The sequence below is a fragment of the Giraffa tippelskirchi genome, chromosome 2 (genome assembly GCF_054371585.1).
Source record: "Giraffa tippelskirchi isolate mGirTip1 chromosome 2, T2T-mGirTip1v1.2.pri, whole genome shotgun sequence".
NCBI lineage: Eukaryota > Metazoa > Chordata > Mammalia > Artiodactyla > Giraffidae > Giraffa > Giraffa tippelskirchi.
The window spans coordinates 100,975,362-100,989,123 of NC_137276.1; the positions used below are offsets into that span (position 1 = coordinate 100,975,362).

The 13,762-nt window shown below is 43.3% G+C and overlaps 1 protein-coding gene and 1 pseudogene across 8 annotated transcripts in view; one reads left to right on the top strand and one right to left on the bottom strand.

Moving 5' to 3' along the window:
• Positions 1–13,762, bottom strand: part of TMEM108 (transmembrane protein 108) — a 417,720-nt gene that overhangs the window by 37,923 nt on the left and 366,035 nt on the right. The gene's annotated exons all lie outside the window — the stretch shown is intronic.
• LOC145538186 (small ribosomal subunit protein uS5 pseudogene) lies at positions 8,146–9,029 on the top strand (annotated as a pseudogene).

Genomic DNA, 13,762 nt, shown 5'->3' on the forward strand with positions numbered 1-13,762 from the left:
TGTAAATTCACTCACTAATTGCATGGCCTTGCATGAATTTCCCACACAAATTGGCTATGTTGGGATTCTATCCTGTGATTTCCATTCACCCACGATGCTCTATTGTAGGTTCTTTAGATTTTTCACTGAATCAGTGTAGTGAACACTGTGGTGCACTACAGATTCCTCCTTCTGCCCCCAAGCAAGGAGGTCTTCATGCTGACACTGCTAGACGTGTTGGCAGCTGAAGATATACAGCCAAGCTTCTCTTCAGGAACTGCTCTCAGGTCAAGCTGACACCTCCTTTCTGGGAAACCTGCATCCAGTGACTGGTTCATGTGGGGTTACAAGGACTGGTCCCCAACCTCAATTTGGGAGGACCACCCCAGCCCATGAGGTCTCCATAGGGCCTTTCTGAGGCCTCACAGCTGAGCTTCTTTCCATACCTTTCCTCTCCTGGAAGTGTTGTATGCAAATCTGTAGCTCACAATCTGCTTCCAGGGATTGAGGTCTGTGGTAAACAGCATCCAATCAGTGCTGATGAGGATTCTTCCTTCTTATCACTCCTTTCCTATGTCTTACTCCACCACATTCTTTCCATTTCACCTAACGTCGCTTTAGATTCACCAACTCTGGGTAGCCTCTCTCAGTGTAACCCTTCCTGGTTCCAGTCACCCTAACTGTGAATGCCACTATAAATAATAGTATGTAAGACCTTTATTCTTGTCTTTGTGTATTTTCTCACATCTTTCTGTTAGCCTGGAAGCAACTTGAGAAGAGACAATTTCAAATTTAATTTAAAAATATCCCCTTTCACCCACTCACATACAGTGCTGATCTGAGGTTACCTGATCCTGTTGGTTGAATGTCTGACAAAACCTTCCTCTCCATCTCATTAAGTCATTCAGCACACATTTACTGGGTGTTCTATCTGAGCTAACTGTGGTCTTTGCTTGGGGACCCACAAAGACAGTGATTTCTCCCTACCCTGCAGGGAGCTGTGGTTGAGCATGGGGGCCTTGTGGAAATGTGGCTGACCCTGAAGCCAGATGCCAAGCTCCAGTCCCCTTACCCCCAGTTTCTGGCTCAGGGGTCCTGGGCAAGTTACCTAAAGCTCTCTGGGCCTTAGTTTCCTCACCTGTAAAATGAGATTAATAACACTGTTTACCCACTATGGTTATTGTGAGGGGCTAGAGTTAATACACAAGGTTAAATATATATTAAATGAGTTAAAGGGTTTACAGTGAGCATGACCTCAGTCTGTCCCACCCAGTGTGGTAGCCACTGACCTCATGTGGCCATGGAGCACTCCACATGTGGTTAGTTCAAACTGAAATGTGCTCTAGGTGTAAAATACATACCTAATTTTGAAGACTTAGTACAAAAAATATAGAATATCTGATTAATATTTATTTTGGTATTGATTACATGTTAAAGTGATAATATTTTGGATATATTTGATTATTAATAAAATGTATTGTTAAAATTAATTGTATCATGTTTATTAATGTATTGCTAGCTATTATAAAATTTAAAATTATATACATAGGTCACATTTCTATGAGACAGTACCGATCCAAGTCCTACCTATAAAAGTAACAATGAAAGCAGAATATAACAGATACCATAATAGAGGTATATGTACCGTGAGAAGAGCTACCCTGAATGTGGATCACCAGCAGCATCAGCATCAGCTGGGAACTTGCTAGAAATAGAGACTATTGGGTCCCCATTCCAAACCTACTGAATCAGGAACTCAGGGAACAGGCTAGGCAGTGTGTGTGTGTGTGTGTGTGTGTGTGTGTGTTTTAAAAAACCTCCAGGTGATTCTAATCTCACCAAATTTTGAAAGGTACTGCCCAAAGGGAGTGCAGAAGAATCAGTGACCTGTTCTATTGGAGGAGGAGACTATGTGGTCCAGGGTAATAATGGAGAAAATGTAGTTGCAGAGGCCACAAAGAAAATGGTCCAAGCAGTTAGTAAATTTGAAATAAAAATAGTCAGGTGAGCTACAGCCTGCTCTGTAGCTCCTGCTCTGCCTGGCTCCTTCAGATGTTGCATTTTCTGCAAATGATGCCCTCCAGCCTGGCTGGGTTTCTTGGTCTCTGTACCTTTTTAACCTAAAGTGAGCCAAGAACAGATGGAATTTGAGCCGTCTGCCAGCAGTGAGCTTAATTTTAATTTGTAAAGCACAACCTCAAAAAGGTGTGGTTATTATTCCTTGGGTTGTGGATGTGGTGCCAACTGGGCAGCTCAGGTCCTGAAATAGACTGCAAGAGAGAAGCAGCAACTCCCGAGCCAGCCCATGACAAGAGGGTCAGCTTGTAAATACAGTCCTTTCTGAGAACACTGTGAGCCAGTGGAGGATTACAGGGTGGTGGTGGGGAGAATGCAGGGATCCTCCTCCATTAGGAAAAGACTCTGCACTTGACTCCATGATTTTTCCCTTTGGATTTGTTTCCCTTTATTTTCTCCTGTGCTCTTACCAAATGGATGCCTTTCAATTGATAAAGTCCAAATTTTGCCATTAGTCTTCAGTGGGGTTGTACAGAGGGATGCCATTCCAGAGAAGGTCATGCATGTGGTACGGGTAGAAACCACCGTGAATGTGCCAAACTCATGCCACATTTATTTCTAGGGAAGTGGTATGAGAGAGCTGGGAAGAAGGGGCTCCATGGGGCCGTGTCACAATGGAGGAGGCTGCAGGTACATAACCAACACATCTTTATATGGAAGCCTGTCTCTGCTCTCCCATCATTTTATTCACGGTGTGTGTATGCATGCACATATATTTACATTTCTCTTGGGTAAATACCTAGAAGAAGAACTGCTGAGACATACAGTAAGTATATATTTAACTTTGTTAAAAACTGCCAAACTATTTTCCAAGGTGGTTAATCGTTGAACATTTTTGTTTTAAAATTTAATTATGTTGATGGACAGACTGTTTAGATAATTAAGTACATTGGCATGATCCCAAAGTCAAAGTGCAGGTAATCAAAACAGTGAAAAGCCTATCTCCCAGCTTCAACACACTTCCAAGTGAGTGGTACTACCAATTCACTATGGATCTTTCAAGAGATAATTGGAATATTTACAAGCAAACACTTAACCACAGTTTCCTTCTTCACGCTTTACACTGATGGGTGTGTAATGGATACACTTTGCTTTTCTTACTTAATATTAATAATATATCTTGGATACTGAATGAGAACCATCTTCCACAGTGTCTTTCGAGGAACTCTATACCCATAAGTTGCCCTGTAAGAAAAGGGTTCCCAAATTAACTTGGGAAAATGCTGTGTACTTCAGCTACCTCTCAGAAATTCACAATGCATGTTAGCTTATTAAAGGATCCAGGAAATCCTCTCATTAAAAAGCAGAGTTTCCAAAATTATTTGACCCAAGAAGCTTTTTCTTTCCAGAAATACCTCCTTAACATTGTGCACAAGGAGACTTCTGCAGACTACTCTTGGGGAAGCACTTGTCTACACCAAACTAGTAAACACTGGGTTATGTGGACACCCAATCCTGCCATCACTGTGTAGAAACAGACACACACAAGATGTAAATGAATTCATGCTGCTGTGATTCAATAAAACTTTATTTACAAGAAGAGGCAGAAGACTGTAGTTTGCCAACTCCTGCTCTAGAGTAGGGCAGGATTTGAGATGGAAAAGTTTCCAGTTAACTTTCTTTCTTTCTTTCTTTTGCCTCACTGCACAACTTGTGGGATCTTGGTTCCCCAGTTGAACCCAGGCCCTCAGCAGTGGAAGAGTGGAGTCCTAACTGCTGGACTGCCAGGGAATTTCCCCAGTTAATTTTTTTTTAAAACAGTAATTAATTAGTTATTTTTGGCTGTGCTGAGTCTTTACTGCTGCACGTGGGCTTTCTCTGGCTGTGGTGAGCAGGGACTACTCTTCACTGCTGTGCACGGGCTTCTCATTGCAGTGGCTTCTCTTGTTGCAGACCACAGGCTCTAGAGAGTGGGCTCAATTGTTGTGGTGCACGGGCTTAGTTGCTCTGCAGGACATGAAATCTTCCCAGACCAGGGATTGAACTCGTGTCCCCTGCATTGGCAGGTAAATTCTTAATCACTGGATCACCAGGGAAGTACCTCAGTTAAATTTTTAGAGTGTTTCTTCAAGGCCTCCTGTCTGTGCTGCTTTCTTCACACATGTCCTGTTCCCTTCCCCACTTCAACTAATCTGCCACTTCAAGGCTTAGAAGATGGGCGAGAAGGGAGGAGAACAGTGGACAAAAGCAAAGAAAAAATGACAGGGTTGTGGGGGTGAAGGGCACAGTGGAAGGATAAGGGAAATGTGGGGAGGGGAACTGTAGAGAAGGCATCCACAGAAAACAAATCCTCAGCTAAGGGCCAAATGAACAGCCGCCCAACCTTAAACCCCCGCCCTTCCCACGTCTCCCCTCTCCTGTCCACCCCCCTCGAAGCTAAAATGTCCACCCGGAGCACTGGGAAAAGGGCATCCATGCCTCACATTCTCATAATCCACTGATTAAATAAGTGTCCAGTGACTGAACAGAGGCTTTTGAATTCTGGGCTCCAGCAGCTCCATCTATAGGACCATAGAATCCCTAAGACTCCTTTACAGATGCCTCATTCTAGGATTCCATGAAATCTTTGTTGTTCACACTCAAACCATCTGAGGTTGCATCAGCTTGTGGCCAGATTCTGGGAGTGAATTTTATAAGTTACCCTGTGCTAACAACCAGGCAATAGATAGAATACTTACCTAAGGAAATTCAAGCTCCTCTGTTTTAAGTACATTTCATCAAACATAAGAAACAACATACTATTGTTTTATGCCCCAGTAAGAAAGAAAACATACTGCCAATTACACTATAACACAATGCTTTCTTAACATTTACAATTTTTATTCTATGCTACTGAGAGAGCTCCTTTAGACTTATCTAGACACTTTCATCATGCATCCCTTCTCTTACGTCATGTGGTACATAATTGCCAATCCTTCTACAAACATTTCAGCAACAAAACACAACCCAGTTTCAACTGTTTTGTGAGGGTCTTCTTTCCTTTAGTCCCATTTAAAACGTGACCATTGCTCTGGTATATGGAATGGAGACCATTCTTACATGATGAACACTTGTTTCACAAATATCAAATTTCTGCTCTGGTGCTCTGCTTCTATGCCCTCTGCACACAACACAACTTTTGGAGGTTGAGCCACAATAAATCTTTTTGAAGAATTTAAGATGGCAATTAAAGATGCTCAGTACCAATGATGCATATGCCTCAAATAGAGATGATGAGGTAAACAACTACAGCTGACACTCACCACTTGGGCTGTGATCACTGTCTGATTGACAGTGACCTTAAGATGCATCTTGGTCTCAGAGACATTAAAAAGAACAGAAACTTCTCTAACAACATAAACCGAGAGAAAGGTGTGTGTTTAAACAAAGTCCTACTTTCCTACTGTAGGAGGTAAAGAAAAAACAAAGTGCCTTGAAGCAGCATGTTGTAGCATCTTTCTTCTTTGCAACCATTTCCAAATGCTACGCAGGGATATTCAGATATTTCAGCTGAATATCTGTGCTATGAAAGTCACCTGGATCGAAATAGGTCTAACCATGGAATTCTTGATATGACCCACAAAAAGTATATCTTCACACTTGCCCTCCTTCCCATGAGCTCAAAAAAAAAAAAATCTTTGGTTTACTTAATGAATTATGCATAAGAGTGTGAAATGCTGATCGTTTTAAAGGGAGAAAATCAGAATTAAACTAGTTTTTTTCCCCAAGCATGTGCTTAGCACATATGCCAGAGAAATGTGTAAAGGAAAAAGCCAAATTAGAAATTTATATCTGTGTAAAAAAATGGTTATATGACATTTAAAGTAAGATCTGACAACTGTAGCTAGCTGCTTGGCTCTTTTAAGCCCCTCTCCGAGCTGGGCCTGCCAGGCTCTGTTTGGCGGGGTGGGGGTGCAGGGATCTTGGGAGGTGTGGTTGCGTGTTGGCATGGCAAGGAAAGCACACGTGTACCACAGGCTTCTTCTCTTGGTTATGGATTTTGTGTCTCTGTCCTGTCCGAAGTTCAGACTCTGGTCTCTCTAACCTTGATCCCTTATTCTCTTCACCTTATGCTGTTTCACAAAAGTGCTGCTAGGATCCACTATTAAAACCCTAATATTTCTATTCTGTACAACTTGTTGTAGTAAACAAGCGTTCTGGCCATGCTCCCCTGAAGATGAGGCTGAGTGACGTGATGTTCTGGGTACCAGCTCACCCTCTGTGCCCCTTTAGCATGGTAGGAGTCTGTCAGATACCTGACCGGGTTTCTAGGGTGCCTGCATGTGAGTCAGCCTCCGGATGTGTCCACAGCTCAGACCCTCACTCAGGCACGCACCTGACTGGTGCCTGCCAGCCTCCCGCCACAGACATGGAGGTCCAAAATGACAAAACTGTTTCTGACATAGGCCTTTCATGCTTTCAAAAAGGATTCAAGGTGGTTTACAATGGGATGGGCACAAACATAAGCTCTGTAACATAAAAATTGAGATAAAAACTTTACAGAAGGCTAAAATGAGCTGAAACAGAGGGTGGAAACAAAGACAACAGGAAGAAGCAAGAAATCCCCTGCTGCTCACCCTGCCTCCTGTGGTCTCATTGCTAAGCCACCTTAATGGACACAAGCACACTGGCGTTTCTCCAGAATGTTGAGGAGCCAAATCTGGCAGAAATCACGTGCCTGCCTGATGCTTGTGAAGGAAAGTTTGGAAAGGGGGCTGTATGATTAAAATGGGTAGTAGGCAGGACACAATACTATTCTTTTTTTCTGACAGGGAGAACCAGAACATAGCAACTGGGTAGCAGTGGGGTTCTTGGCTCTTAAACTGCCACCATGTATGTGAGAGGTGATTATTTCTTCCCACTGCACTACCTTTCTCCCAGTTCACATCTCACATCTCGTACTTCTCTGTCAGTCTAGGAGCAGAGGGGCAGTAGAGTTGAGGTGACCTCACATGCACACTCTGAGTAGATTAAAGGCCTGATTTATTGTCAGAGATGAGACTACACAGGGCAGAAGCAAATCAGCAGTCCTTGGCAAAGGAGTCCTGGCTTTCGGTTCCCTGATGGATAGGATCCTTAGAATGTTTGAAGTTATGCAGGTTCTTGCTATGTTACTGCCCTGGTAGGCTTGGGTCTTGCATCTTCATTTTGAAAGAACTAAGACTAACAATATATGCGGTTCTATTTAAGGAATTGTTACAAAAACAGGCTCTTCTAATCTTGAGCCAAAATTAGTATCAGATTGCTTCCCATAACTTTAATTTCACAGAGGTGAGTGGTAAATGCAGAATTATCAGTACCTTCACATCCCTTGAACAACATCTTTGTCTCCAGCCTCTGGTAATTTAGAAAGAGGTTCTCCCTATCCCCACCCCAGCATGTAATTCTGCTGCTCAAAAATCTAGTTGGCTTCCTTCAGATTAAGGAGGAATTTCAAGATCAAGTCACATAGGTGGTAAGTGGCAGGACTGAAACTTGAACTTAGGTTTTCTAACTCTGTTCAGAGTGATGACTTCCCACCACATGAGGATGCACAGCAGCACCTAAAATTTCTAAGCTTACTGAAGGTGGTATGTTCTGTTTATGTTTAGTTACCATTTCTGTTAGGTCAATATGAATATCAAGTTGTAAATAAAATGCTCAAAATAGTCACCAGATCATCCATGATGAAATCTCCTTAAAGCATAAGGAGGTTAACACTAGCTTTTAAGATGACACCAACTCTGTATTGTAGGATATTTTTGGGGTGCATCCAATAAGTGGTTCTCAATCTTAGCTTCTAATGGGAACCAGTGGGATTTTAAGAAACTCCCTGGGTGAATCTAGTGTGAAGCCAAGACTGAGAAACATTGATGTAACAATAGCTGCACACTAAGTCTCCCGCCCCTGGTCTCCGTAGCCCATCTTGCTCAATGGAACCTGAGAGGAACTGCGGGGACAGAAACAATGAGGTCTTCGGAATCAGGTAGATCCTCATTCACACCCAGGTTACTTAGGAAAGTGCTTTTAGTTGTGTGATCTTGGGCAATTGATCACTCTAAGCCTCATTTCCTCCATATGTAAAATAGAGACTTAAGAAGGTTTGGTGAGGCTTCTTTGTAAAAACACCAAATGAGGGCTGACGCCGGTGCTGTGGGAGAGCTGGGAGGTCCCAGGGGCCCTGGAATAGGAGGCTGTGGTGGCTTCTGTGGCGACGTTGGCAGTGGTGTCCAAGGCCAGGGTTGCAGCCAGGGTCAGGGCTGGGGTAAATGCCATGGCGCTCTTGGAGGCAAGGCCGAGGACAAGGAGTGGTTCCCCGATACCAAGCTGGGCCCTCTGGTTAAGGACATGAAGATCAAGTCCCTGGAGGAGATCTACCTCTTCTCTCTGCCCATCAAGGAATCTGAGATCATTGTCTTTTTCCTGGGGACATCCCACAAGGACGAGGTTTTGAAGACTATGCCCATGCAAAAGCAGATCTGTGCTGGCTAGCGGACTAGGTTCAAGGCATTTGTTGCCACTGGGGATTACAACAGACATGTCAGTTTGGGTGTCAAGTGCTCTAAGAAGGTAGCCCCTGCTATCCTGCTCATAGGGGCCATCATCCTGGCCAAGCTCTCCACTGTCCCATGTGACGAGGCTGCTGGGGAAACAAGATCAGCAGGCCCCATGCCGTCCCATGCAAGGTGACTGGCCGCTGTGGCTCCGTGCTGGTGCACCTCATCCCTGCCCTCAAGGGCACTGGCATCGTCTTGGCCCCAGTGCCCAAGAAGCTCCTGATGATGGCTGGCACTGAGGACTGCTACACCTCTGCCAGGGGCTGTACCGCCACCCTGGGCAACTCTGCCAAGGTCACTTTTGATGCCATTTCCAAGACCTACAGTTATCTCACCCCTGATCTCTGGAAAGAGACAGTGTTCCCAAAGTCTCCGTATCAGGAATTCACTGACCATCTTGTAAGGACCCACACCAGTCTCCAGGCAAGGACCCAGCCTCCAGCAGTAGCTACCACATAATTTTATACGAGAAAAAAATAGTGAATGCAACTGGTAAAAAAAAAAAAAAGGTTTGGTGAGATAATATATGAGAGGGCTTCTCACAGTGTCTGGTGCAGTCACTGTGGCTGCTATTATCATAATATTAACTCAGAAAGTTTCTTTCTCTTTCCTAAGGTGTCATAGTCTCTAACCATTGATCAGTTTTCCAAAGGGTTCAGAATAAAGCAGCAAGTGAGAACACGGGATGTCCAGAAAAAGCCCACATGCTGGATGTTCAGCAGCTTCTATGGCTTTGACTTTCTTTAACAGGCATGCAAAGGTGGGGTGAGGTCATCCAGGGAAGGGCAAGTTGCTGGGGGAGGTAGGAGCCAGTGGGAGAATGTCCCCTGGAGACCATTGAGTTTGAAATAAGCAGGACCCTCTGGGTGATGCAAAATCAGCCCCTCCCCACCATACACAAATGTGAAGTAATGCTGTAGACTAAGGCTGATGTGCAAGCTATTTGTCAGGGCTTTGAGAAAAGTAGCACTGGAAGCAAATGTTGCCTTCCAGATGTTCAGCCTTTCAGGCAAAAGAGGTCCCTCCTGGACCACAGTGATGCTGGCGGCTTTTCTTACTGCTGTCCCTTTCCACCTACACTCCCCACCTTGATAAAACCTACTGTCCTTATAGCTGCTCTGCTGCTGGTAAGTCGCTTCAGTAGTGTCTGACTCTGTGCGACCCCACAGACAGAAGCCCACCAGGCTCCGCTGTCCCTGGGATTCTCCAGGCAAGAGTACTGGAGTGGGGTGCCATTGTCTTCTCCTATAGCTGCGCTATATCTTTTTTTATCTGATTTGGGAAATATCACAAAAACAAAGTCCTTTTCAATCTCATTTTTGGACTATTTTATATTTTCTTCCATTTGTTTTATAATTTCGTGTTTTACATTTAACCATGTAGAGAATGTTGTGTGCCACTCAGCTCTCCTCTACAAGACTGAGGCTGTCTTCCCCCAGAAAGGAGTGTTGGTTGCTCACAGCAGAATCCCTCCCCTGGAATTTCCCTGGCCAAAGGAAGGCACCAAAAGCTATATGATTCCATTTGTATACAATAACACACATTTCATTTTATTTTTTAAACTGAAGTATAGTTGATTTACAATGTAACCACTGGTTTGTTTCCTATGTGAATCTGTTTGTTTTGCATACACGTTAATTTGTATTATTTTTTAGGTTCCACATGTAAGTGATATCCTACAGTATTTGTTTCTTTGTCTAACTTATTTCACTAAGCATAATATTCTCTAGGCTGACCCACGTTGCTGAAAATGGCAGAACTCCTTTTTTAACGAATGAGTAATGTTCCATTACGTGTGTGTTTATGTATGTATGTGTATGTATCTCTGCCTCTCATATCTTTCTTATCCATTCATTTGTTGACGGACATTTGGGTTGCTTCCATATCTTGACTATTGTAAATAACGCTGCTATGAACATTGGGGTGCATGTATCTTTTCAAATTAATGTTTTTGTTTTCTTTGGATATCGATATATACCCAGGAGTGGAATTGTTGGACCATATGGCGGTTTTATTTATAGTGTTTTGAAGACCTTCTATACCGTTTTCCGCTGTGGCTGTACCAATTTACATTTCCACCAACAGCATACAAAGATTCTCTTTTCTTCACATCCTCTCCTTGTTTGTAATTTGTAGACTTTTTGATAATAGCCATTTTCATAGGTGTGAGGTGCTATCTTGTTCTTTTGATTTACTTTTCTTAACAATTAGCGATGCTGAGCATCTTTTCATGGGTCTGTAGCCATCTGTATGTCTTATTCGAAAAATGTCTATTCTGTCCATTATTTGATTGGGTTGTTTGTTCTTTTGATATTGAGTAGTAATGACTGTTTACATATTTTGGATATTAATTCCTTGTTGGCCATATCATTTATTCCCATTCTGTAGGCTGTCTTTTTGTTTTGCTGACAGTTTCCTTTGCTGTGCAAACATTCTTAAGTTTAATTAGGCTCCATCTGTTTATTTTTGCTTTTATTTCTTTTGCCTTAAGACAGTCAAAAATATTGCTATGATTTATGTCAACGAGTATTCTGCCTATGTTCTCTCATAGGAAGGAGTTTAATGGTTTCAGGTCTCACACTGAGGTCTTTAATCAATTTTGAGTTTATTTTTGTATATGGTATGAAGAAAGTTCTAATCTCACTGCTTTAACTGTCCAGTTTTCCCAGTAATACTTGTTGAAAACACTGTCTTTTCTTCATTGTATATTCTTGTCTCCACTGTTGTAGATTAATTGACCATATGTGTGTGGGGTTATTTCCGGGCTCTCTATTTCATTCCATTGGTCTATGTATTTGTGCCAGTACTATGCTATTTTGATTACTGTAGCCTTGTAGTATAGTCTGAGGTCTCAGTGGGTGATATCTCCAGTTTTTTTTTCATTTTATTTAAGGCTGCTTTGTCAGTTTGGGGTCTTTTGTTGTTCCACACGAATTTTAGGATTATTTTCTAGTTCTGTGAAAAATGTCATGGGTATTTTGGTAGGGATTGCATTGAATCTCTAGATTGCCTTGGGTAGTATGGTCATTTTAACAATATTAATTCTTCCAATCCAAGAGTACGGGGTATCTTTCCATTTCTTTGTATCATCTTCAGTTTCCTTCAACAATGCTTTATAGTTTTCAGAGTACAGGTCTTTCACTTCCTTGGTTAAGTTTATTCCTAGGTATTTTATTCCTGTTGATGTGATTTTAAACAGGATTTTTTTTTTTAAATCCCCTACTGATAGTTATTAGTGTAGAGAAATGTAATGGATTTTTCTAATCTTGTATCCTGCTGTCTTGATGAATTCACTTATTCTAATAATTTTTGTGTGGAGACTTTAGGGTTTTCTACATAGAGTACCATGTCATCTGCAAACAGTGACAGTTTTACTTCTTCCCTTCCAATTTGGATGACTTTTATTTCTGTTTCTTGTATAACTGCTGTGGCTAGGACTTCCAATATTATGTTAAATATAGGTAGCAAGACTAGAGATCCTTATCTTGTTCTTGGATTTTGAGTAAAAGGTGTCAGTTTTTCACCATTGAGTATGATGCTGGCTGTGGGTTTGTCATAAATGGCCTTTATTGTGTTAAGATGTGTTCCCTCTATATCCACTTTGATGAGGGGTTTTTTTTTTTTATCATGAATGGATGTTGAATTTTGTGAAATGCATTTTCTGTGACTATTGAGATGATCATGTAATTTTTAATCCTTCCTTTTATTAATGTAGTTTATCACATTGATTGATTTGCAAATGTTGAGACATCCTTGTGCCCTTGGAATAAATCCTACTTGGATCATGGTATATGATCCTTTTTACATATTGCTGGATTTAGTTTGCTAATATTTTGTTGAGAATTTTTGCATTTATGTTCATCACAGATATTGGCCTACAACTGTATTTTCCTTGTAGTGTCTGTCTGGTTTTGGTATCAGGGAAATGGTGGCTTCATAGAATAAATTTGGAAGTGTCCTATCTTCTTCAATTTTTTAAATAGTTTGAGCAAGATAGGTATTAGTTCTTCTTTATATGCTTGGTAGGATTCCCCTATAAAGTCATATGATCCTGAACTTTTGTTTTCTGGAATCTTTTTTAAAAAATAACATTCGAGGCGGGGCTAAGATGGCGGAGGAATAGGACGGGGAGACCACTCTCTCCTCCACAAATTTATCGAAAGAACATCTGAACGCTGACCAAACTTCACAAAACTACTTCTGAAGGCTGGCTGAGGACGTCAGGCTTTCACAAAAACTGCGCATTATCTTCAAAAGAGGTAGGAGAAATTATAAAAGATAAAAAGAGAGACAAAAGAGTTAGGGACGGAGACCCGTCCCGGGGAGGGAGTCGTAAAAGAGGAGGAATTTCCAAGCACCAGGAAACCCTCTCACCGGCGGGTGTGGGGGAGGATTTTTTTTCTCGGAGGGCAACGTAACTGGGAGGGAAAAAATAAATAAAATCCACAGATTACGTGCCTAAAGCAACTCCCAGCAAAGAACCCCAGACGCTCGCATCATCCGCCACCAGCAAGTGGGGGCTGAACGGAGAGGAGCGGGCGGCATTGCCTAGGGTAAGGACCGGGCCCGAGTGCCCCGAGGGCGATCTGAGGGAGCTAACGTGAGATAGTAACCTAAACTGTGGGACAGCGAGAGAGAGAGAGAACTATCCCGCGAAAAGCCCAACTCTAAGGCACTGCCGGCCCGCTCACAGAACAAAGGACTGAGCGATACCAGAGGAGAGCTAGCCGGCTGCGGACCGCCCCATCCCCCGCCGGACACAGCGGGCAGGCGGGGCCCGCCAGAGCCGGAAAGGGGCAAACTCGGCTCCAGAGAGGGCACCCCCTACCAAACTGCAAACAGGCTCCCAGTTTCTAAGCAAAGACTGCCTGAGATCCCAGAGGGTCGACAGCCGCCGGGAGGGTCGCAGCCAGAGACCAGCTCCCCAGAACCGACACAAAGCACACCGGAGCCGGGCGCGCGCGTAAACCGAGGCGGGGACCAGGGAGGTGATAAGCCGCACCGCCCCAACAGGGGACAGCGCCCTCGCCAAACTCCTGGCCACCTGGGCAGCTCCGACCGGGAACGGCACAAGCCGCGGGCGAAACCGAGTCTGCGCCTTTGTGGAGTAACCGGGAGCCTGAACCTGAGCGGCTTAGACCTGGGAAGTGCACGCAGCTCAGGGCCCGCTCCCCGGCCGAGTAACCTGAAGC